General features: G+C 44.3%; 1 protein-coding gene across 4 annotated transcripts in view; it reads left to right on the forward strand.

Annotated features, from left to right (window-relative positions):
- The first annotated feature begins 4,585 nt into the window (after positions 1-4,585).
- MAPK6 (mitogen-activated protein kinase 6) overlaps positions 4,586-25,933 on the forward strand; it is a 31,835-nt gene continuing 10,487 nt past the window's right edge. Inside the window, exon 1 of one of the 4 annotated variants that reach the window (XM_032982974.2) lies at positions 4,586-4,654. The gene's annotated coding sequence lies outside the window, so the exon portion shown is untranslated. Of the gene's footprint in view, positions 4,655-5,189; positions 5,373-12,110; positions 12,130-21,058; positions 21,210-25,933 lie in introns of those variants that run through there. The other 3 variants (XM_032982973.2, XM_032982975.2, XM_032982972.2) reach the window with 3 other exon arrangements.

Consider the following 25,933-nt stretch of genomic DNA (forward strand, 5'->3'; position numbering starts at 1 on the left):
AACAGCCTTTATGCAGGAGGCTGTACAGTCTATCTGCACTGAAGGAAAAGTGGGTTTTGTTCTAGTTTTTAATGAAAAGAAGTATCTTTTCCTTTTTATTTCTGGATCAGTGCTCTTTGTGAGAACATTAAACTGTCTTATTTTTCCTTACCCAGCCTTTTCCACAAAACACTTCTTTATACTTGTCTCTTTTAACAACTTCTCTTGCTCGAGTGAAGCATCCTAATTACAAAATAGCTCTAGGCTGCCTGCGCAGGCTTGGCAAAGGCATGCAGCCCTGCTGAAATGGATACCTGTGCAGGGCAATGCCACCAGGCGTAAAGCTCCTCTGGAGATGAGGCAGGAAGGGAGATCTGGTGCTCTGCTTGGTTTATACCCCAAAGAGTAGGGGCATGAACAAGGCTTCCTTTTCTGGGCTTGCTAGCAAGAGTGAATAGTGTGGCGTGGGCTTGTCAGCACAGCCAGACTGCATATTATGACAGGTGGAGGAGAGAGAATTGTGGGTGTGGAAAAGTGTGGGTGTGGAGAAACTACTCAGTGCAGGGGTGAGGTTGGAAGGAGTGGATAGGGAAAAGCCAGAGGCATGGCTGTCAATAGGTGGGATGGTTTCTGCCCATGTGCTGCTGTTGGCATCACTCATGACCTTCTCGGCAAACCCTCTCTGGTGGGATTGTTGGAGTGAGGAGGGGTCTCCCTGAGTATCTCATCCTCTGAAATCTCCAGGAATTTATCACAGCTCTGTGGAACGACAGCCCTGGTGCCTCCAGTGTCACGGTTCCTGCCCAGCAGCAATAGGTACAAATTTTTGCCCTGTCTCACTGCAGGCACAACCAAATGTGTAATGGCATTCGAGTACATGCCACGAGCACTCAGCCTCAGAGACCTTCGAGGTGACAGTGGTGCTACTGAACTTGCTGGTGCTGCCCAACTGTGCTACCTACTGCTGGGCATGACTGTGTCATGGCAGGGTGGCCCCTGTGGTCCCATATCCATCTGGTTCTGCAGCAGGCATCTGCCCTTGCTCTCCTTGGCAGCATATTTCTTCTCTTCCTCCCCAGCCCTCAGAGCCACAGCTCTTCTGAGTGTGCTGGAGCAGAAACACCCTTAGGTGATGGCAGGCAGAGCCCCTTACATCAGGCAGCACCGCTGCCAGGCTGTGGGGTGTGTGCATGCTGGGGAAGCCAAACATCCCTGGATGAGGAACAAGTGGTCCTGGCATTATCTGTCCCCCCTCACTCTGTGCAATGCCCAGTAGAGACAAGGAAGAGATGAAAGTTGCTTTTTTCCATCTGCTTCTTTAAATGTAGGTGCCATGTAACTCAATCCCGAACCTCAAGGAGGTGTGCTGAAAATACAGGAGTCCACAGCGAGGTCAGTCATGGGTCATGAAGTAGAAAAACATGGTCTCAGCCACCACAGGGCAGGGAAAGAGGTTAATGTTTCATCGTATAGTTAGCTGAGCAGGGTAGCTCTGTCAGTGTTTCACTTGGTAGAAATTATTTATTGACAAGGAAGGTTTCCAGACTGTCCCAAGGAAAATTCTTTGGGAAACTATTGGGATTTCTTCCAAGTTCAGAGGAGCTATTTGGATCATGATTTGAAAACTAACCCAGAGATGCACACTCCCATCAATCAATTACATTTAGGAAAGGAAAAATTAAAAAAACTCTGAGATAGAGCCAAGCACTTAAAAGGCAGAAGTCTTTACATTGATTCCAGTGGTAAAATGCCAAGCCTTGTGATTTCCTGGACCAAGTGCAGAGAAATTAAAAATATGAATAGGCCAAATTCTGAAATCCTCATTACAGAAAAGGGCCACTTGAGAGTACCTAAGATCTGGCCTCTCATCAGGGAGATACAATAATTGAGGAAGCTCTCATTGCAGTCCTCAGCCATAGCCTTGAGCTCAGCATCCTCAGCAGCCTTCTTTTTCCTCATCTGCCGCCTTCTTTTTGTTCCCATTCCAATAAAAAAAAAAAAAAAAAAAAAAAAAGAGACGAAACTACCTGCTCTATTTTTAATCCTATTTGTCTGTAGATAAACTGCATGTTAGATGATTCATAGATCTTTATCACTTCATAAAGTTTAGACTATAAAAAGCCTACCTCTCTTTTTTGACTGATAAACAACTCTGTAAGCCTTGCTGCTGTTACTCGAAATCCAAGTTAGACACAGCACTTCTGAGAGCATTTTTTAGTTCCTCAAGTGGGCCATGAAGACTTTGCAGAGCCAGAGGGAGGTTTGTCTACTTGTTTGGCCTTCAGGAAACACAGCTGCCTGGCTTCATCCAGTAAAACCAAGATATGGAGCCCACCTGGTTAAGGAAAAGTTGGGCATGGGTGCAAGCTGTGTTTGACCATGCCAGGGCTGGGCCAAGCAGTCTGCATCTGGTGGTCGTACCCTTAAACCCTAGTGCTGTTAATTAAATTAGAATTTGCATGTGATGAGGGTTTGGGGTTTTTGGTGCCAGCATGGCCCTTCACACTGATCCCTCTGTTCCCATGGCAGGTGCAGCAGCCAGCCTTGCAGTGAACTCTTCCATGTCCATGAGTTGCTCTGTGACCGTGATGGGGGCCTGGCGCTTGGTTATAAGAATGAATGAGTGGTGTGATACCTCCTGAGTCAGGTTACTTCTCTTGAAATGAGACTCACCAATGGAGCTAACTGTCACTGACCAATCTTTGAATTTTGTACTCAATCCTTCTCTAATTGGCACATGTCTTCTCCAAGGGGAAGGGAGGCCACTCCCAAATCGACAGGAGAGGAATTTCAGCACACAAATGCACCCAAGGGCACTCGAGAAATTAGTGGAAGCCTCCTTCGGCAGGATTTCCTTGTTAATACTGTATTGTAGGAACAATAAGAATTGGGTGAATTTGCCTTTTTTTTTTTTTTTTTTAGCTAAGAGCACAGGCTGGAATGCTGTGGCATTTCGGCAGACATTGAACAAAGCCTGAAAAGCCTTGACCTCAAAGGTACTTGTCAACAGAGGCTGGAGCCTCTTCTGAACTAAGGCCATGGATTTGGATTAAACTAGCAACTTCTGTCACTGGAAGAAGAGCAAATCTGAGCCTGGGCTTCTGGGCCTCCTCAAACTTTATACGTTGATCTGGTTGCCACCAAGCCCAGTTGGAAATTGATGGTCACCCATAAAGACAGTATAAAAGCTGTTGCAATGTGGTATTTTATGGAAGCTATTAAATCTGTCAGCTGACCCAATCTGTACCTGAAAATGTTTATCTTCTATCACACATTCACCTCAATTAACAATTCAGTGGTTGCAAAGACCTTTTAACCTTTGTCCAGTTTTTCTTCTGATTTAAAATGATACATTAGCCTTCTCCCCTTGATAACATGTATTACTATGCTTTGTGCAGTTGCATTTTAAAATGTAGACTAAAAGGAAGGAGGGAATAGTAGTGAAACCTCTTTGGTTTGCTCACTTTTTCAGGCTACTGAAGATCAATGGGAAAACTGGAGGCTGCTCTGCAGATTACTTTAGCAATTGTACATGAATGCTTTGAAATCTGGACAACAGCTTGCGCAAGGAGGATTTTGGTTCTGAAATAGTATGTGTGTAGTGTGGAGGAGGACGTACAAGGAGGAACAGAGTGAGTTTGACTTATCTTAAATCATGTTTGATACTACTAGTGTAGAGAGCAGCAAATATTTTGCATTCCAGTGGACCAGACCCAACCCCTTTACATAAAAAGAAAAGTTTGCTACTTTAGGGACATTTCTGCTTCTTCCAACATTTTTCAACTCTTCTGTGGCCAGTGACACAACTCAACGTCCGAGCTGGTTGAAGACTAATCCATTGCTGAGGTACTAGTGACGGTGCAGCTTTGGGAGTGCAAATGGTCTTCAAACTCACGGTAGTCAGATGATACTTGTTGGGGCTGGAGCTGCCACTGGAGGCTGACACAGAAGCTCAAGGAAGTGGAGGATGGCTTCTGCCTCCACATGTGACTGGGAACATGTGAGTCCCAGCTGGGAGTGCTAAGAGGTCAGGTGGCTAATTCCAGCCTTGTGTATTTGTCCTACCCATGAAGCAGGAGTGGTGGTGGAGCTGGAGGAAGGCCTCTGACGGGGATTAAAGCCAGTGTAGCAGGTCCATTTCTGGAGTTTGCGTCTGTATTTCTGGTTAAATGGTTGCTTATTACCTTTATAGAGTTACATAGCCAAGAAGGTGATGCTCAGACAGGGACGTCATAGTACCACTCTTTGTGCTAATGAGGAGGAGTTGTACAGAATTAAAAAGAAAAACCCAACCTCCCAAAAACTAGCATGTGAGAGGTGTGTTTACATTGAATTGTTGAATAAAGTTGTGCAACCCTATATGCAACCAAGCGTGGTCAGGCTGCCTCTGCTGCCAGAGATGCCACCCACATCTGTCTGGGTTATGCCTGCATCAGCTGTTTCCTCCAGCCCTCCACCTTGGGCTGAGCCTGCTGTTGCTGGGTGTTGCTGCTCTACCTCACGAAGCTCCCCCAGGCTCCCCGGGGCTGGGGCTCTGCTCCTCTCAACACCCCCTCCTGCAGGCAGCAGCTCCAGCTCCTGCTCCTGCTCCTGCTCCTGCTCAGGGGCCACAGGTCTCCTGAGCCCACCCGTGCCAGAGACTCTGATGGCCCAAGATAATGGAACAAGCCTGGAGGTAAGTAAGCCTTGATTAAAGAAATGGTTTTTATCAGTGTGTCTGTAGGTAAATGGCAAAGTACAGCAGCAATTCGGCAATTCCCTGCAAGGAACTGCCAGGTGAGGCTCCTGCAGGCAGCTCTTTGCAGGAAGTGCAGAAGCTTGCTGGAAATACACTGAAATCTAAGAAACCCCAGGTACAGACCTAGAGCACTGGTTGCTGGATCAATTTGTTCATTAGGTAATGGCTGCTTCTGAGAGTAGAAACAGAATTTAACTTGCAAGAGTAAAACCAGGATAATTTCTAGATGTATTTGGGGACCAGTTTTCCCACTTTTATTCATGAGGTAATGAAAACAAACCTTCCCACTCTATAGCTCCTAATGCTTTTTCTGTATTGGTGGCCTATTTTTCTGCTTAAGGACAGGGAGGGACTGTTGAGTCACACACAATCTCGTGCCCTCCTCCTCCTCTCATTTAAATATTAATATGATGAATTATTACTAGAGTAACAGCTGTGCACTACTCATATCACAGCAACATAACCTTCCCCTCCTCATCGGAGCACAGCTATTCCTGACTTGTATTTTCTGGTCGACCTTCTCACTTCTTCTGGATGACTTTTTAAAAATTACTTAGTTAGTTCTGGTGTGGTATCATTAAGATAATTGTTTGTTCTGTTCTTTCTGCTTAAATATTAATGATACTGAGGAAGTCAAAAGATAGCTTCAGTAATGGTAAGTTAAATGTCTGTATGTATTCTATGAGATTTGTTTTGTTTAGAGAGAAAGAAAGGATTAAGATCAATTTTTCTAACTCACACTTAAAAACATCTCTTTCTCTTTGAGAGCTACCAAAATAATAATTTACTGTCTTTTATATAAATAAAACCATTGTATATTAGTCAGCTAATGTCTCTAGATAGTTCAGAGTAATAATTAACATTGTACCTAGAAGTACTAATGCATTGTGTTCTATGTAGATAAAGTATTATAGGAAATACTGCTAATAAAATCATGAGACAACTCTGTGTAGACTGCTGAAAATAAATATTTGGCATCAAACAAAGAGGGGGAGGGAATATGAAGGAAAGATAAAACACCATGAGTTAGCTCAATACGATTGAAAATACCAAGGTAAAGCATTCCCAGGCAGATTTGGAAATGTTAGTAGATGTTAAGTTTTGTGGGTAAAGTTCCTCCTCTGCTGAGCACCTTTGGCATGGTTCTTGTGTTTGTGCATGAGTGTGCATGGTTTAAAAACCCACAGGGTTTTTCTCCTTGAAAATGTCCCTGCCTGGAGTGCCTTCATGCTGCAGAAGGGGCAGGTGGGTTTGCTGGTTTCTGGACCACTGTTGTGGAGAACTTAATGCCAGCAGGAGTGTGTAGAAATTGGGTTTACTGGATTTGCTCAGTTGCTCATATTTAGCATTGGATGAAACTTTTAACTCACTGCTCTTGTTATTTAGGGAGAAAAAAATCTGAAATGCTCTTATGAAGATTTTAAAATGAAATGTCCATATTTTGAGTTGAAATTTTTCATTTAAAAATTTTGTTTTAGTAAATCAGTTTTCTTAAAGTCAGATTAAATGCTTTCCATTTGAATAAAAATATGTTTTATTGCTTTGTTGGGGTTTTTTACATATAATGGGGAACCTAAAAAATTTAATATCAATTTAAAAATTATGCCCTTTTTTCCCCACTTCTGAAGAAATCAGTAGAAACTTTTTTCCCAATCAGCCTTACCAGTGACAAGAGAAAGGGAGGCGGGAGCATCTACTCCCTGAGAACTCTTCCCATTCAAAATCAATGTCTAACCCCATGCCTGGTTAGGGGTCGGGGAGAAGAAAGTGTAAAGAGAGAGTACCACAAGATGCATTTCTAAGTCATTGACTGCTCTGATGTAATGCTGAAAGTAGTGCTGTTACTTCCTGAATAATTTTTCCACTCTGTTTTTTTTCTGAACAAGTACTTAGTGGAAACAAAGAGCCCAGTCCTGACTGCAATTCCCACTGTAGTCAACAAGAGTAAACTCATGGATTGAAACATGCTCAGTACCACCTATATACATCTATATCTGTATATATGTATGTTGGGGTTTTTTCCTTCTAAGTTCTATTCCTCCTAAAGTTTTTGGAAGTTGGAATTTTTTTTTTTTCCCTCTCAATTTACCATTCACATCAGGGATTTTTTAATTCTCATGCAGGTTACTCTACTGCAAATTATTTGGCAAAAATGCTGCTTTCATAAAGAGCCTTGATAATCTTGTAGCATAGCCCCCAGACAAAATTTTATTTCAAATAGTCCCTTCAGATGATTATCCACAGTGATTGAGAATGAACCTTGTAACAATCTCATAACAACTGTCCTCATGGACAGAAGAGAAACCTGCTGTCAGAACTACAAATAATTTACGTAACCCAATTTAAAGCTCTAACAAAATGTTCCCTTGTTAAGAGGATTGTTATACTTGACGTGTGAGATGAAAATACTTTCTGAAGGTCAGGAATGCACAGAAGATAGATCAGATCTCTCAAAAAGACAAAAAATAGGCTTTTACCAGAAGTTTTTCCTCTGTCAGACATTCAACTTGGCATTCTTGGAAGCTTATATAAGCAGAGCTTTATTCCTGCAAATGCTGTGTTTGCTCTGCAGAGGGAGAGGAGCCTTCAGCTTTGCACATGGGAAAATATAACTGAAGGTAGACTGGGGACTCGGGCTATTTTTTGCCTCCACCGGCAGCGTAAATAAAAGTTTGTTTTAAAGAACACAAGGGTGGATTTGGGGATGTATTTTCTAGATTCTGCCTGCTGCAGCTGCCAGCATTACACTAAAGGACCCCGGGAGGTTTGTGTACTTGCCGCAGGTGAGACAGCCACCCCACCGCCGTGGGTGCCCCGCGGCCGGCGTGGGGCCAGCCCGGGAGGGGTCCCGCAGCCGGGGGTGGTGTAGGGCGGGTGGGCTCCTGAGGCACTGCATCATTAACCCACGCGAGCAGGAGCAGTGTGATGGAGCCGTCTCTCTTTGGGGTCTTCTGCTCATGGCCATAGCTTGGTAAAGGTCCCGGGAGCTGAGCTGCCTGCCGCTGAATGGCGGGGAGGGTGGGAGAGGCTCTGCTGAGGCTGGAGATGGGGACTCCGAGAAGTACATCTAACCCAGGCAAGGCACCGAGGCACTGAGTCGTGCACTCCTGGTGTTCAGTGACCTGGTTGCTTATGCTCAGTCAGGAGTTAATGCTGTCTTCGTAAAACTGTCAAACAGAGCCACAAAACCTGAATTTGACATGTTGGAAAACAGCTATCTGAGATCTACTTTTTCATAATAGGATCTGGGGGGTGGGGCAGGTCTTGAAATTTTTTCATGTAGGCTATGGTGGAAATGAAAAGAAATGACAGTCTCTGTACCTTCAGAAAGCCAGACTAATGTTGCTGTTTTCCCATTTGTCTGTCCCTCCAACCAGCCAAAAACTGAGATTACAGTGAAGCTGATGATGACAGAGATTATTTAAATACTTACCTCCTCACCTCCTTCGCTGTTGCAATCCCCTAATTCCTGGGGTGTCTCCCTGTAACCCTGGGTCTCCTGCCTGCCCCAACTGTGGCTGCCCCACAGCCCAGTGACGGCAGCCGCAGTGAGGGGGTGCGGGGTCTGCGCCCCGGATGCAGGGGAAGCAGCGGGGGTCGGGTGGTAGGAGAGGCGGTGTGGCTGTGCCTCAGAGCAAAATAATAGGAAGAAACTTTGTCCTGGAGAGTGGGATATTTTCTTACAGGAAACAGCTTCCAGCTTTCCACTGCTTAGAGCCTTTTCCCAAACTACCTTTGTGAAGGGGAAGAGAAGCTTGAATAGGGCCCTCCACAGCCCAGCAGCAGTTGCTGCTGTGGGGCTTCCCTGTGCCCTCCCCCCCCACCCCCAGCAACTTCTCACTGACCCACAGGGAGGACACTAACAGGGCCATATCTTTCTTGGAAAATCTCTGCTCCACCTTTTTTTCCTCCCTAAAGCATTCCTGTGTAGGAAGGCCCTTTTACCACCACCTTCCCCGATAGCTAGTGGCTTTTCAGCCCCAGGGATGAGAGGAGAAAGCTGTCTGGAGAGGTGACACAGCCCCCGTTAGCTTTCCAGGTACCTTTTGCTGGGGGAGGAGGTGTGGGTGTGCCTGTCCCTTTGCCCAGGCAGTAATCGTTTGTGTAGGGAGCAGTGGCATAGCAAAGCAGAGCCTTGGTGGCTCCGTGAAGGCTGGGAAGCTCTTGTGTTGGGATTGCCTTGGTCTCAGTGCTTGCCTCAGTTTCAGTAGACCATGACTTTGCCGATGGCTAATTCTTTGGATGGAAACATTTTTGTGCCAGGTACATTCTCAAATCTGAACTTTGTTGGAACGTTTAGCTCAAATATTTTGTCATTTTACATGAACTGGGATGGACGAGAGCATTGATTTTGGCCTACTTAAAAACGGAAATAAAAAAAAAGTTTTTGAAAGGTTTTTTGCGTGTTCCAGAAGAGGAGGGCACTCTTGAAATCCAGAATAAAAAATGCACATTTTATCTTTGTGGAAAATCTCTTGATGTCTATGAACTGGAGACCTCAGGTTTTGCAGACTGGATAGATGTGGTAGCAGATAAATTCCCACGCTGTCTGTCAGTCTTGGGTGTGCTTCAGCCCAGTCAGTCAACTTCTGAACAGGAATTTTCCTGTGGCTGGTCCACTGGCTGCTGCAGGCTGTGTTGGGTTTGGGTGCCTTAATTGAATATAAGTGGAATGTTCCTCCCATGCACTGCTTTTAGTGGCTCCTGTTGGCTCCAGTTAAGAAGTTGGAGGTAGCTACCTGACTCACGTACAGAAGAAACAAGGAGTGAATAGATAGGAGATTTTTAAGGAGTAGTTTGGGATAAAAAGCTCATAAAAATTAGACTTGAATTGGAAAAGAGACAAGAAAATAGAAGCTGTGAAATGGGAGGAGTCTTGGAGAAACTAGATGAGCAGCTGAGAAGGAGTGGAAAGGCTAGCATGGGGGGTGTGCAAACACAGACACTCAGGGTGTACAAGCACAGCTACTTGGGGGCTTCTGGTGCTGGGGAAAGTCAGAACTGCCTGGACAAAACCTAGAATAACTTGCAAAAACTGAGAATTCAAAGCTTTGGGGATCTGCAGTTCGTGCAAGAAGTACCAATCACCTTGAAAAGTAGGTTGAAAAGTTGAACAGTGGAATAAAGTACCAATCCCTTGCAAAATTCAGTTCTAACAGTCTTAAATTGTGCATCTGCTATTAAGGGCTACTGTGACCTTGATTTCTGTGACTCAGTATAGGAAAGTGAAAATTATAATATCCTGACATTCTTGCAGATGGAAGGAATTAATTTAATGGGTATTTGCAGAGCCATAAACCCTGGTGGTTCTATCCTCAGAGTGGGGCAATATGTGATGAATAAGACATAGGACAGTACACTGATTTTATTTTTTGTGGTATCCAATTACTGGTAATCAAGTGAGCACTATCTGTCTTGTGCAATGAATGAAGCAGAGCACTGAGCATTTGTGAGGAGAAAAAGGAGTATTTCCGCATGCAATAAATCTGTATCAGAGCAGATAGACCTTGTTCTGATTGCTGTGATTGTCATGTCACATGGAGTTCCCTTCAAAGGTCAGAGAAGCTTACTAGCTGACATTAAGGCCCACATCCCCATGTTCTCCTGATATCTGAAACATTAGAGCAATCAGGAAGATAAATCTTCTTGTTCCTCTCTGTGAAAAAGTTCAAAAGTTTCCATTACTGCCCTGCTGTTTCACTTGATTTCAGCAGTTACCCCAGGTCTTTGGTTGAAGTTTTCCTACTTGACAACAGCCTGTGAAAGCCTTGCCACTGATTTACCATCACCTAGCAATGATTACATTTGTATTTACTAACAAATATCATTGGACCTCGGATGATAAATATGGGGTACAGGGTAGTACTTTGATCGCAAATTGTATATGTAGTCCTTGAATCATTTTTACTACAAGCAAATGAATTGCCTTAATTATTTAAACAGGGATATCATCACAAACCATAATAATCTCTCTTTAGTCTGGACTTCTAGGAAGTATTTAGATAGTCCATGCAGCTGTGGAAATACCAGCCTGGATAGTCTGTCAGGAAAAAATAAGCAGCTGACATCTTGAAACCTTGAGTTGAGGGGTTGAGGGGGAAAACCACTACCCTGGTTTTGATGAATATTGCACTGTCTTGTGGAGTCTATGTGAAGCATCTCTAACAGACAGGATTGAGAGTGTTAAATCTTCCTTGGAATTGCCCTTGGAGCAGGATGGTTTGGACAGCAGTAATGAGACTCCTAGTCCAGCTCCAGCAGGACTCTGAACGCAGAGGCTGAGCCTCGTGTCCATCCTTGGTCTCTGGGATATACCTTTTCCAAGACAGTCTGTAGCTAGAGAGGCTGTCTGTTCTGGGAAAGTTAACAGCAAGGAAAAACTGAGAGGTTTGTGACCAGCAGTCTTACCCCTCTTGGCCACCATTTCAGGACACAGACTGCCAGGAAGAGTTTGCCCACTGTTGTCTGAACCCTGATTCTTCACTGCTTTGGGTGGCCAAGTGAGATCTCCCACTGCACAGCACTGACCTTGTCACAGATAGTCTCCCACTACTGGAATTAATTGATCTGTGCACCTAACTTCTGTGATAATGGATGCAAGGGAACAGAAGAAGGTCTTCCAGCAGGTTTGTGGTGCTGTGAGCCACTGGGGACATCAGATTACACATAGGATCCACGTGTCAGCTCTTGCTGTCATCCAGGGCAATGCTGGAGCGAGTAGGTCGTGGAGCACACATGAACGCTATGATCATGTTGGAGTCTGTTAATTGCAGCAATCATGAGAACTAAGTATTGCAATTAGAGCTGGTCCAAAGGTTGAAACTCCTCTTTGAATCATCTCGATTGCCTTTGTTTTGGGAGTGTCCAGCTTAAACAATAAGAAGAAATTTGACATAATGGTTAGCAACTTTTTGTGTTAACTAAAATAGGTTTATCAGGAATTGATTTTATTTTAACTGGGGCTTAAATGGTTCTTTGGTGTTTCACAAAACACAAAGAATGAGGGAGGAATATCTTTCCCCTGTCATGAAATACATCTTTAGATGTGTGTGGTATCTCTTAAGTTTTCATTTAACAGTTTTTGACTGAATGTGATTGAAAACTGTTTAGAGACATACTGGAGATAAGAGAATGCTGATGCGCTAAAAAGCGGAAGGTTTCTCTACCTATTTATCTTTCTTAATTCCAGCTCACTTGCAAAGTAAATCTCACTATTTAGGTCATGAAAGAACCTCTAGGCATAACTATACAGTGAAATGTTTACCTATACAAGATAACTTCCTGGTTTTAGGATTGCTTCTCATTGATTTCTCAGCACCGAAGTATCCTATGGAGGTGTTTCTGAGAAGCAGTCTGCATGAGCCCTGTACAAGAGGAGCATGGCTCTGTGGAGGTGGCTATCCAGTGGTGCAGTAAGTAGGCACGAGACATACTTCCTCATAGGTTAAGGAACAAAAAAGACATACAAGATCTCTTTCCAAGTACAGAAAATAATGAAATCTGGGTTTATAATTTTAATGATTGTAATCACTGAGGGCAGTTGGATCTCATGCACTGGAGCTCTCATTGAGCTCTGCAAAGCCTGATAGCCTTGTCCACCTTTTCTTGTACCCTTCTCTCTTGCACACATGCAATGTGTGAACACCCACTAACGGGTGGATTTGCTTTTGCATCCTGCAATGTGTATGTGGACAGATGTATTCCATTTCTGTTTGCATAGCCTTTAACTGAGAAAGTTTGGGATGGCCCAGTTTAGGCACTGTCATACCTCTAATAGAGGTAATAAATTTTACGTTTTCAAAATAACAAAGTTTCAGTCAGATTTAATGTCTTTAATGGAAAAAAAAAATCAAGTTCTTCTTTAGACTTACAGAAATTTAGATCATGGGTAAAATCAGTTACTCAGTACAAAAGCTCAAAAAATGTGTCATGTATTATTTACTTCTTTCATAGGTAGGAGTGCTTCTAAGCTCTTCTATCTGTCATGGGAACAGATAGCTTACAAATGCTGAGTAGAAACCATCCACTTCTGAAAGTAGGATGCCTCTGAGGTATTATCACAAAGAGGGATCAAATATGCAATTCTCTGTTAAATCTCAGCAGACGTCTCAGGCTAGCCTCCCCAATGCTGGGTCTGTGGGAGAAAGTGCTTGGGTGGTTATGACAGTGCCCTTGTGCAGATGAGTTGTGTGCTTACACGCTCACGCACATCTAGTGCCCAGTGCAGGAAGGAGACTGGCCCATGGCTGCTGTGAGGCCAGCTTTTCTAGTGCCGTGCGATGCCTAACTGCAACGTGGGAACATAGAGGACTTAAATGCATCACCCTATGGTCTGAATGACTCAAAAAGCAAATCTGCTGGGGAGGTACACTATCTATTTGTCACTAATACTTGTAGTCTTCCATGTATAGCACTCTGTTAAGTCATCAGCGTTGTGAAAGTGTGGTCAGGAGTTGGCTGAGAGGTGCTTGCTGCTGTTAGGAAGGGGAGCCAATTTGATAATGGGAGAGGGCTGGAGTCACTGTGTTGGAGTTAAATCTGTTGAAGTTTTGCCATGAATTGAATAATGTTGAGAGTTTACCCCTATTCCAAATAAAACATTTATTTGGGGTTAAATTACTGTGCTTTATCTTCATGGAAGCTGATAGAAACAAAATGAGACGGTGAGTTGATGCTCCATTCTGTATTACTATTGCAAAGAGGAATAGATAATTCTTAGGGTCAGAACCTAACCTCTAAGCAGCTATTACTGGAGTCCATTTAAAGCAGTTTGAGTTGGAAGAGCCTTTGCTGAAGCTGATGGGAAATGCCAGGGTAAGAAGATGATCCCACTGTTTGGCACCAGTCAGAATCTGGAGAATGTCCAATGTGTGTGTTGGCACTTATAGCATGTTAGGAGGTGAAAGCTCCTCCTTGAGAGTAACAGACAAAGCAAGTTTAGACAGTTCTGGTCAGTTTTTCTTCTTCAAAGGAAAATTTAATCTTCCTGGTTTTCATTGTAGTGGAGTTGCAGGCAAACAGAATTTTTCCTTCAGCTGTAATAAGATAGAGATCTTGTGTTTCATAAATCCAATACCCTCTGTAGTAAATGATGCTTCTGTGCATTTTTTTCTTCCCTGTGTAGTAGTCAATGGTGCAAGTCCCTCTTTGCTGAGCACTTCAGACAGCCACCCTCTGTGGAGTGGCCTGAGATCTTGCATCATTTCCTGTTATCTGTCCAAAGCTATTTATAAAATGTCTGCTGATTCTGGCACATAGGCAAAACCCAGTTTTCATGAGAAAATAAATAGTTTGGAAATGTATTGCCTCCCAGCAAGTGTCTCAAAACTGTTGAGAAAACCTGAAACATCTTAGAAAATCTGACTGAAAGCTAAGATGTAATGAGGTTGGGGAATATGGGGAATTGAATAGTCATGTATTTGTAGTGGAAATCTTTAGAAATAGATGGTGCAACATGCACTGAGAAAAAGTTACAGATTCTTAAGGGAGAGGAGGTGGTTCCAAAATTTGTTAGCAAAATAAAAACTTTGGGTTTTGATGTCTGAAGGTACAACAAAAGTGACTCAAGGTAGCTTTTGCAATGCTGAATATTTGCCATATAACTTGACAGTAGATGTTCTGTAAAAGTTTCTGCTTTTTGATGTTTCTTAGGTTTTCCATCTCTTTAACTTCAAGAGTCTGACTGGGGTGGGAGTCTGGCAGGGACAGTAGGAGGCATTAAGTGAAGCAGCATGCTTCCCAGTCAATCTGCTGTTTATGATAAGTGCTATTTTGGGAATCCTGAAAAAGCATGTTGGCCACAGACAAAATGCACCCTGAGCAACAGCATTCACATCAGCTTCCCACTGGCCTGCCTTGACCCTGCTGGCACCGTGCTTCTTGCCTCTTTAGCTTTAGCCATCCAGTATGCTGCTTGCTCATGAAACAGCTGCATCTGTGAGCTTTGGGCATGTTGGAGACCACTGCATGTGCGGCAAAGCGAACGGAGGATGATCTTTTCCTGAGAAAAGACATGATTCCTTAACGTTTCCCCCAATCCAGTTTGTTTCATCCTGTTTTCACAAACCACCATAAGAAGTACTGGAGTGCTGCAGGTGGCCTGGATGGGACTGGAGTCCGTGCCTGGCTCACGGAGGCCTCTGCAGGGTACAAATCTAAGTAGCAGCAGAGGTCTGAGACTCTTCCGCTATGACCAATTAGTATTGCTTTTCCAACCCCCAAGTTTCTCATAGCAGCAATGTATCATCTTCTTGATGGCTGACACAGATTCACTTTTGGTCATGCCATTCGTATGTAGTTTATTGCAAAATATTATTTGAAAGTGTTTGAAATACCTCAACTCACCGCACCTCCCTTCTTCCCTTGTAAGCTTGTAAATAACATTTGTTGCTATTTGATATGTAAAAGTTGTGTAGCCTCAGGCTGCTAAAGCAGTGCATTAGCTGATGCCCATGTATTTGTATTGAGCTTTGCCCCCTGTAAATGTATTTCAAGAGGATTCTGTTGTTGGTGAAATGTTAGCGAATGTTAGTTCTGATTCTTTTTTTCTCTGTAAATGACAAGCTCTGCAGCACCAGCTGTATTTACAATTACACAGCAGAGGCTTTATCTCTGTAATGCAATAGCAATCAAAATGCTGCATGTAGGAAGGTTTGCTGTTCTATAGGAATGAACAAGAACAGTTCTACATAGCAATATGTATAGTTCTGCAATTAAATGCAGTAGTTGTACAAAACCATATAATTGTTCTACATAAATCCATCATCAGGCCTTTATAACTTCTGTTCAAGAGCTGATGTATTTTCCAATAGGGATCCAAAACCAAATGCATTTTTTGCTGAAAGAACCCCACCCTGCTTCCAGGGCATCTCTCCACATTAGAGTACTCAAGGTATTACAGATATTTAAATAATATCTGTGCAATAATATGCTGCCTTACAACTCTAGCAGCACTGCAGCCAATGCAATAACCAGCACAGAGTTGTCTTAGACAATTGCTCTGGTGCCACTTCAGTGGACAGACGTGTTCTCCTAACTACTTCGCTTGAGGTTTTGGAGGTGAGGGAGGAGAGTGGTGCCTTCCTGCAGGTCTGAACGAGGGAGAACTGTCACACACAGAATTCTCTTGTACCTGAAGTGCTAGGAAGAAAACATTTGGTGCTTCTTGTTTCCACTTCATCTTACGCTTTGCCTCATCACAACAGCACTGTTCCTCTTTCTGTAGAATGTTTTTCAGCTGTAGATTCATCCACTGACTGGATCTACAGCCTAGTTCCAGCACACCTCCTGTGTCCCACGCTGGAAGTTAGAAGCAACTCAGGTCACTTGGAGCACCCAAGTGCGAAAATGTTGGTACTAGTCATCTTTTAAAAGGTGATTAAACGCAACACATACTGCCTTAATTGCCTACCTTGGTAACTTTTTCTACGTTTGCTATTCTGTGCATAAAATACTGATAGATATCTCTATGCAAGGTTAACTAACTAGGAATTAATGAAAAGGTGAGAAATCTGAGAGAGTTCCAGCCCCACAAGTGAATTTCACACACAGAGGGCTGATGCTTTCAGCGGACCCAGCTGCAAAGCAAGTTTTTCTAAGCTTTCCTATTCTCCCAGTATTGCCATGGCTTTGCCAACTCCTGCTTTAGGCAGCTGCTCTTTCCCATGTGTTAAGTGTTGGTTAAGACATAGAAAAGGTAGGCAATGGAACTGCCTGACTTAATAAAAATGTGTGATATTAAACGGGGAGCCTGCATGCAGCTAGCTGTACTGAAGTGTCCTAGATTGCTGATAGTCTACCAAGGGGGAAGAATGACTTGTTCTGCTTTAAGTGTTTAATGACTTTTTTTCCTGCAGATTCAGAGAATTTCCAAAGTATGTCATAGAACCCATTTATTTCTAACCTCAAAGTTGAACATCTTCTGTAACTTTTTTTTCCAACCTTCATTTGCCCTTTGTACTTTGCTGCCTTTGGTCTGAACTGGTATCTGTTAATGGTCTGTTCTTTTCCAGTCGTTCTATTGTTTCACACAGGGATCTTAGGGTTTGCCTTTTCCTTTCTTCTGAGACCCCGAATATTGTCATATTTTCTTTCCTGATCAGAATGTAGCTGGTACAAAGCTTGCTCTGGCAAAGTCATTTCAACCAAGTGAGTGCAAATGAGGTGATAGCATGCTGTCTGTGCCCAGATAGCTTTGGCTACCACCAAGTAGATTTTAACTAAAAAAGGAATTTGAAGCAAACATTTGTTAAAAGTTTTTAAGATGGCAACTTTTGTGTGGCTACCTGCTAATAATGCTGGCATGAAGTATACTTTAAGATTTATTGGGAAAACTTTCAGGTCTGCAAATTCAGAGAGCATTCATTAGGAAAAGGTGTTTGTGTTAAAAAGAACAAATTAAAAAACCCTACACCCAGTATTGAAAGGTGTAGTCTGACCTTTCCCACGAAATGCAGGTGCCCAAGAAGTGAAGCTACCTAAGCTGTTGGGTTGTCAGTGAAACTCAGATTTATCTGGACTGTTTGTGCTGAACATCAGCACTATGAAACTGCAAACTGGAAAAGCAAGTGATTTGTAAAGGCTTTGCTTAACACCTGCAGAGAACTAGGCTAATTGGAGAAGGCAGCAGTTACAGACCCAAACAAACTATTAAAAACTCTGGGGAGCTGTGCCAGGAAAACCAAATCGTACTTCAGGGCCCAGATCACCCTGCAGAACACAGGTAAGTAGGAAAAGGCCAAGGAGGTAGCAGAAACTGAGTGTTTCTTGAACGTCTCCCCATCCAGTTCTAATACCCTGGATTTGCTCTCTAAACTCAACCCCACCCCCATGCAAAATGAATCCTAGACTTCAGTAAGAAGCATGGTCAGTCCTTAAAAATGTATCCTAAGATACATTTCCCTTCCTATGGGAAGATGTATAAATCAAGCAGGAGCGGTCTGACAGACACCTTGGGTACTGGTCTGCTGTCAGATTATTCCCTGGGTGTCTTAGCAAATTCATCTGCCCAGGGGACCGATCCTGCAGGGCAGGACAAGAACTGGGTGTCACCGTAGATACCTTAATATTCACTGGGGGTGGAGGCTGACTGGTGTGAGGCACACGCTTAAAGCTGAGTCTCTTCTGAAAATACCTGGAATCACTAGAGCTGCATAACAACAGAAAACGAAATTTTCCCGCACAAAAAGCAAAGCAGCGAAACTGATACAAAAGCCTGGAGCTGCCAAATCACCTTGGGCAACCTTTTCAAACTGTCTCCAAATCTTTCTTCCCTTGCCAATCATAATGGGTGTGGACACTTAAAAATACTTCATTCCCTTTTATGCCACAAGTAACGATTCACATGCAGGACTGAAATACTACATTGCAATTTACTGTTTGATCTTTTTGAATTTGGACATAATAAATGAATCATTGCTTCAGTTCTAATTATTTTTTAATTGCTGGGCTTTATGGCCTTTGAAGTCCAGTTCTTTTCTTACTCTGCATTTTACTGACAGTTAATATCTGCAAATGTTTTAGAATGGGTTGGTTTCATATAGCATATCATCTACATGCTATGTAATTGCATTTTTGTGGGGAATAGGGAAACGATTTCACACAGTAATTTATAGCCTAATCAATAGGGTATTAAAAATCTGAGAACAGATTAGCAATTTGCTGGATTAGATAGCTATAAATTGGCGTGTGACACACAATTAAATCCAGAGCAACTCTCTCACATGCATTGTAATTCTATAAATATTGAGGCTGAAGACAAGTAACATTCCTGCACCATGCTCTTCCTTCTTGCATGATTTTCCTCTAGACTGAAGGATCTCATTCACTACATCCTACCACAGACCAGGCTGTTAGAATGGCAAAAAAGAATTTGAAGGAGAAAGAAATAAAAAAAATAAAAAGAAAAAAAGTAGCTCTTGATTTAATTAGGAACCCAGAAAAATTGTGGTACTTCTGGACTATGTGAGATTTATGAGTGAGCGTGTGCTACCCAGGTGAGGAAGCTTGCCACTTACTGCAATCCTCCTCTGTGTTTGCTAAACTATTTTTCAAACAGTCTGGGTTGCTGCAGAGCAGACTCCATGGATGTGCTTCTCCACATGGCTGAAATGGCAATGTGGGTTACTGGCAAATCGTCCCAATGGACACAGTATTACGATTGGCTCTCCAGGTGCTATTGCAAGCCTGTAATATAATTTTTGTCTCACTGCAGTACCCTAGGATCAGCTGCTTCTTTTGTCTCTCATAACGAAAATATGTTGTATGGGTGGAAGGATTCTTTAATTAACTAAATAGCTCTGGATTTAGACATACAACCACTGCTGCTCCTGCCTTTTTTGAGTCCCAAATCTCTTCCTTTAATGCAAGTAAATACTCCTCTGTGGCTTGGCTCTGGTTGCCGTCCTAACATCACCTCTTCCAAATATGCACTCCAGCAGTTTTTTTTTTGTAGACTGTATTTAAATACAGGCCTTCTGGAGCAGCCAGTGCTGTAATCTTCCAACTTTCTTTTGCTGGGAGGGCAGAACAACTGCAACTTTGTTTCTGACTTTTCTCCACTGTTGGCAGCAGGGTTAGCTGCCTATAAATTAGCAAGTATTGTAATGTAAAGTGTCAGCTTAGTTACTGACTTCTCTATGTGTGCTGTTAGTACAGTGCTGTACTATGAAATGCCCAAATCACCTCTCCTGCTAGCAGGGGCAATGCCAGAGTTAGCAACGCATCTGTCTAAATTAAAACAGTTAATGCTTGGCTTCATAATTGAAGGGGTTTTAAAATAACTTTAGAGAAGCTGCATATGGAGCTCTTTGGACATTGATGTATGACTTGTTTATTAAAACAATAAAATTATGTGACTTAAGAGTGCAAGGGTCAATTGGATGCTTCTGTCCAGATGGCAGCTGAGTGAGCTGTGGAGCCTTATGCAATGTAACTTCTATCCTAGTACTATCTGTAAATAACCTCTGCTTAACCAGTAAAAATTAGTATTAATTGTATTGTCTTCTTTTGAGTCATCCTGCACTGAAAAGGCATATGAGGGACCTAGAGAAAACACACCCTGTCTTGAGAGTTGTACCAATCCTGTGTTAGTGGAAGCATAAAGCTCTTCTGATACCTATAGGCCTGGTGTTTTCATGCCTCCCTCTCCCCATTAAGACTGCTGTATAAAAGTCTAATGGGGAAAAAAAAAAAAGTTTTCATTATTTTGCTTTTTTTTGTTGTATCAGTTGTGATTTTCAGGGAAAAGCAGACTTATTCTCTCTGCCTATGTCTGTTAAGGGAGATGCAATAGCAAGAGAGAAATCCTTTCTGGTATCTACAGAGGTGACAGCAATGGCAAGTCGTTTGTAGATGATTGTGGAGAGAACATTCAGGTCCCCTATGACACTAAGACTGCAGAACATCTGAAACAAAATGTCGCTTTCCGAGAAGGAAAGCCTGCCACTGCCGTTCTCACCTCCTGCTTTCCGACCGTGTTTTTGTTTCTCTACCATGAGGGACATTTAAGGCCTGGACAGTTGAACTGGGCCCACGCAACTGCTTCCCTGCCTGTCGCCGTTGGGAGCCCACACTGGCAGTGGCCGGTGCGGGACCTGCCTGTCCTGCTCCTCCTCTTCCTCCCCCGGCTATCTCAGGGCCAGTACCCTGGGCATGGAGACATGGCCCGGCTCTCCTCCCTGCATCCCCTCAGCTGCAGAAAACCCACGTTCCTGCTCCCTTCTCTGCCTGTGGGGTTTCTTTTGGTGTGCTGTGTTGTGGCCGAGGGAAATGCTGAAGAAACCAAGCCCTAGGCCTTGCAGAGTGAGGCGCTGCCAGGGTTAGGGTCAAACACAGGTTTCAGAAGCTGTCAGGAGGCAGTGTAGATCAAATAGGAGGAGGAAGGAGCAACTGTAATCGAAGCTTGCCGTATTAATGCAGTACTGAAGGGCTACCATTTGTGCCTGGAGGCCTCTAGTTTGCGTTCGCTTCGCTGGCAGCATGTCACCCCTGCACACTGCTCCACTAGGCCCATTTCTCTGAAGTCTCTGGCTCAACTGGACTTTGAGACTCTGCTAAATTCCTCTGGTTAACTGGACATACTGGTAGCCGCCATGTCCCATGAAGACAGCCAAGGCTGTGAGGTGACCGCTCAGCGAGAGAGTGTCCTGCCATAGCCCCCCCTCTCCCCCCGGCCAACCCCCGCTGGGGGAAAGGGGTCGGGTGCTCCCGCAGTGCGGGCAGACCGTGCTTCCCTAACGGCGCTGGGGCGACCGCGGCTGCGGGCCCTCCCGCCCTGAGGGGCGCCCCGGGCCCCGCCCCGGGCCCCGCCCCGCCGCGGGGGCGGAGCCTCAGGAGCCCCCGCCCCTCCCTGCCCTCCGCGCCGGGTTACATGGCGGCGGCTGCGGCAGCGGCAACTGCGGCGAGGCGGGCGGGCGCCGGGCGGGAGCCGGTGGCGGGGCCGCGGGGCCCGGCCGTGTGAGCAGCGCAGCCCCCGATGAGCCTGGGAAGGCCCGTGAGTGCGGCGGGGCGGCCGGCAATGCGGGGCGGGGAGAGGAAGAGGAGGCGGGGGGGGGGGTCCTCGGGCCGCCGCCGCACGCGCGGGCCCGGCCCCGCCGCACAAAGGCGCTTTGTTCCCTCCCGCCGGCCGGCGGCGGCGCCCCCCGGCCCCTTCCGCGCCGCCCCGCCGGAGCCCGGCCCGGCCCGGCCCCTCCGCAGTGCGGCGACGGCGGCCCGGGGGCTCGCGGCGGCCCCGAGGCTGAGGCGGGGGCGAGCGGACACTGACGGGGCGGGCGGGGGCGGCCGCTGACCACGGCCAACGGCCGCGGCAGGCCCTGGGGGTCGCCTCCCCCGGCGGAGCGGGGCCCGCGGGGCCGGGGGCGGCGGCCGCGCCCTGAAGGGCGTTTGAAGGTAGGGCTCCTCCGCGCCGCGGGGGCCGGGGTGCCCCCGCCGCCGCCCGCGGCCGGGCGCATGGCGGGGGTGGGTCCCCACCCGGCTGAGCGGCCGCCGGTGCCGGGAGCGGGGGGAGCGGCGGGAGGAAGGATGGCCTTTGCCGGGCTGGCGGCTGCTGGTGGGCCTGGCCGGCGCAGGGGGAGCCCGGCCTCTCCGAAGTCTGCGGAAGTTTCGCTGCTGAATTCGGTACCGGCGGGGCCTCGCCGGCGGCTCCCCGCGGGGGATAGGGCGCCGCTTTCTGCCGCCGTGCCGGGAGGTGCAGGGACAGGTACCGCCAGGGTGCCCGCAGGCCCCCCTGTATCCCCGAGCACCTTTAGTGGAAAAAGTGACTTAACGCTTTCCAGAAGTAGCTTGAGACACCTGATGAAAATAACGTGAAGAGAGGCTGCTCGAGTTTCGGGTTTTGGAAGAACAGGTACCCTTGGCCAGGCAGGCAGGATGCACGCACTCGGCTTCTGTATGATGAGTATGTCTTTCTCTGGCTAATTCAGTGCCATTTTGGATCAGCCTGACAATGGCCAAGTTCATTGTGTCATGGAAAAAAAAAACAGTGGTTGGAATGTTGTCATAATTGCCAGTGCAAACGTTGATAAAAGTGCTGTTGCCAACGAGCTTTTATATATATATATATATATGTATAAAAGAATATACATGTATGTGTGTATATAAAAATAGTGTTGTAATAACACGATGTGTTTATAAACGCGTTACAAATTCCAGAAGGTGTGGTTTAAAATAGAGGTAGATTTGAGTTCGGTAATTGGGTTCCGAAAAACGTGTGCTGTAAAGCTAAAATGGGAACTTTCATTTCAACCTCTTGCTGGGGCTCAGTGCTTGCTTGTGTGGTTGTTAGCTTTAATTCACTCTTGACTGGTTAACTGTTCAGTGGAACAGTAGACGGTAGCAGATCTGCCGAGGTGCAGAAGGCTGTGGTTACCTGACGGCAGGCTTCTTCAGTGGTGAGATTTCATTGAATTATCCAAAGCGAAGACAGAGCCATTTTTATTTGTGATACAGAAAAACACAGTGAATTTTCGTGTACTTTTACAGATCCGTCAGAAGATTGATAAACTAATAGTAACATTTGCTGACTGCCAGCACAGAGTTCCCTAAACAGTGTGGGGAGCAAGTAGGAGGCTTTAGAAAAGCAGCAGTTTCGTGAGTTGGACGATGACTCACTCTGCCTACTGACTGCAACGTGGCTGATCTAAAAAAAATACTTCTGTGCCCCGTATTTTTATAGTCAAAGGGATAGTACTTAGCAGGTTGTATAATATGTCATTAGTCATTCTTGGTCTTTCTCTTATGAGTAATGATTTAATCATTATGTGGTCTGCATAATCAAATTAACTGGTATCTTTCAGTCTTATTTGTATTTCTGAAAAAGTAAACGTCTCATACTTGACTGTGTTTCAGTGTACATCCTGTTTCCTGAAAACTGTGATAAATCCATGTGCAGAAGCTGAGCACGAATTGAAGGAGCTGCTTGCATAATGAGTGTACCTGCTTGTGTGTGATGGTGTGTGCCAGCACTAGGAATAATTTCAAAGATGACAGCCCTTCTGTGGGTCATCTCTGTTGCCCTCTCCCAAGAAATGATCTGTTTTAAAAGCATAGTTGTAAACCACTTAAGAAACTAGTATATTTGTGTTTCTTTCTTTAAACTTTGTGGGAGGAAGGAATAGAAGTACCACTTAAAAACAAACAAACAAAACAACAACAAAAAACAAAAACAAACAAACAAACAAAAAACCAAACCCCAAACAGTAGTCTTGGAAAGGTGACAGTTAATCTTAATGAAAACATCAGTGCCTGTGTGAATAGCCTGTTTGGCACAAATTGGGGTGATAAACTCCCCTTTTTCTATACTATAGTCTGTTGTGTTTCAGGTGGTTAGAGCATGTTGAACAACTGAAGAGGAATTTAGTTTTTGTTTATTTAAGTGTAGTATCAAGACAGTTGGACTGATATTTATGACTTTCATTGAAGCTGAAAATCTATAAACTTAATGGGTGTTGGTGTCACTCTTTGTAAGCATTAGTGCTTAAAAAAACGACCTCATTATTTTCCAAAGTTAAAAACAACTATAAAATGCAAAGAAGAAAATTTGTTGTTTGAGCTCATTTTGGCTTGATAAAAGCCTTGACTTCTTCTAGTTGATTATCCTTTAAGTAATTATAATCTTAGAGTGAAAGAAAGTTTGGGGTTAACTTCTTATTTTCCATCCCTTCTATCTGGTTCTGGTCTGCAGGACTGTTTGTCTTAAATGTCTGTTTGCTGTTAACTCATGGATGGGGAAACTAGTTCAGCTACTTCCCTGGCGTGAGCTGGGGGGAACTCCAGGACTCCGGGAGCTGCAGTCCTGGCAGAGGGGCCAGCTCACGGGCGAGGGCAGCCAAGGGGCTGTAGCGTGTGGGCAAAGGGCTGCGCGAGGTGAGAGGTCGAGCTGGCATAGAGAAAGTATGTCTTCAGTGTGAAAGCAGAGATAAGTGTAGTTAATGCATGAGGTTATTTAGAAGCTATTTTTTTGTTTAGACAGGGATGTATGAACCTTCTACTGCATAGTCATCTGTATGTGTCCAAAGTAGAATTTTCAGTGGCAGTAAACAAAAGATCACCCTCAATTACTGAATCTTTATTTAATAACAGGGCATTTTTGCTAGGGCAGTCTGTAATTGTCCTCACCATACTCATGTGAGGTACTGTATCTGTTTGGTAAATAGGCTGCCTCCTGGTCAGCTTCCTAGGACTAGATCCTGTTTTGAGTGATAACTGGGTCCTGCTTTTTGTGGCTTTGGGATTAAGTAATTCTCTCACAGTTACATAGGAAGTTTGTAGCAGGATCAGGTCAATTTGAAGGCTGCAATGGGTTGCTTATGTTGTCAACATTTGTTTTCTTAGCTAAATGACTCTGATTCTGAATATCATTACATACCCTCTGAAAACATTGTAATTAGTGGTCACCTAGTGGAAGGATATAGTATAAGATGATGATTAAAAATGTATAATTTCAGAGATAATGGAATGAAAATTTTAGGGCTTTGACTTCAGTAAGCAAGTGGACAATAACTCCCCTTCTCCTTGGAGCAGTAATGTCATTACTGCTTTCACATTGTAGTTCTGCTGCTGCCTTTGTTTAGTCGTGGCAATAAGGGCCAATATCTGAGTTACAGTGAAGAGACCAGCAGATCTTACTCTTTGCTACTGATGGGCATCACTTCGAATCTGTTCCTGTACTGTTTAATAGAGCTAGCTAAAAGAGAGGTTCCAGATGTGTCATCCAGCTGGTGCAAACTGATTTGGTATGGCTGCATATTGAAGACATCAGCAATGTGAAACAATAAGCCTAATTATGAGGAAGAATACAACTGGGTTTAGATGGTCCCAAGGATATAAAATACAGTTTATTGCAGGGTATTTGAACAGAGGCCTTGGACCTTGAGTTAATGTGAGATTTAAAGTGTTAGTATAAGCTACAAAAATTAATTTCCAAACTAATTTTTTGGGGAATGAAAGGAAAATGGTCTGGGCTGATGTAAACTTTTTTACGGACAACAGCTCAGAATGACTGAGCCTGAAAGTGATGCATGTGAATGAGAAAATGTTTGTAAGTTTTAAAAAAAAGTCAAGAGGCTAGTCTTCATGGTTATGAAAACCAGAACAGAGAGTTGTATGGTCACTGATGCTATCCTAATTAGGATAAATTTTATAGCTGGTTTTTAAGTAAATTCATGGGTATTATAAGGAGGCTCATGCTGATGTCTTAATACTGATATAAATTCAAGATAATTTGGGGAAAAGTAACAGTGTTACCTGATTATGTTTGTACTGACGTTATAATAACCCTTGTGAAACATTCTAAAATTAGGGCTCTTGGCAGTATGCAAGGAAAGGAATCTCAAGGCAATAGTTATACCTGCTGAGTAAAGAAAGCTCTGAAGATCACCCTTCTGGCAAGGTACTATACCACATCAGTGGAGGGCAGCTCAACGCTTTTCAGTTTAGAAAGACTGCATTTGGTGATCTTTATTTAAAAATAAAAACTCAGCAGAGGATAGCATGTGTTTCCTCCTTTGCTGCGTTTGTCATGTGGCTGTGAGATACCTGGAGGCACGTGGTGTGTGGCAGGAGGAAGTGAGCCAGGGCTCTGGGGCTGTGTGTCTTGGTGGCAGTCAGGCTTGAGCCTACGGAATGGTAATATTTAACTGTGTTGAAATGGTCTTGTTTCTGTTTGCCACTGTGCCTTTCTTTTTTTTATTTTGTTGTTGTTTTTTTTTTGTTGTTTTT

Source organism: Tyto alba, unplaced genomic scaffold, assembly GCF_018691265.1.
Source record: "Tyto alba isolate M040663 unplaced genomic scaffold, T.alba_DEE_v4.0 Super-Scaffold_41, whole genome shotgun sequence".
Classification (NCBI taxonomy): domain Eukaryota; kingdom Metazoa; phylum Chordata; class Aves; order Strigiformes; family Tytonidae; genus Tyto; species Tyto alba.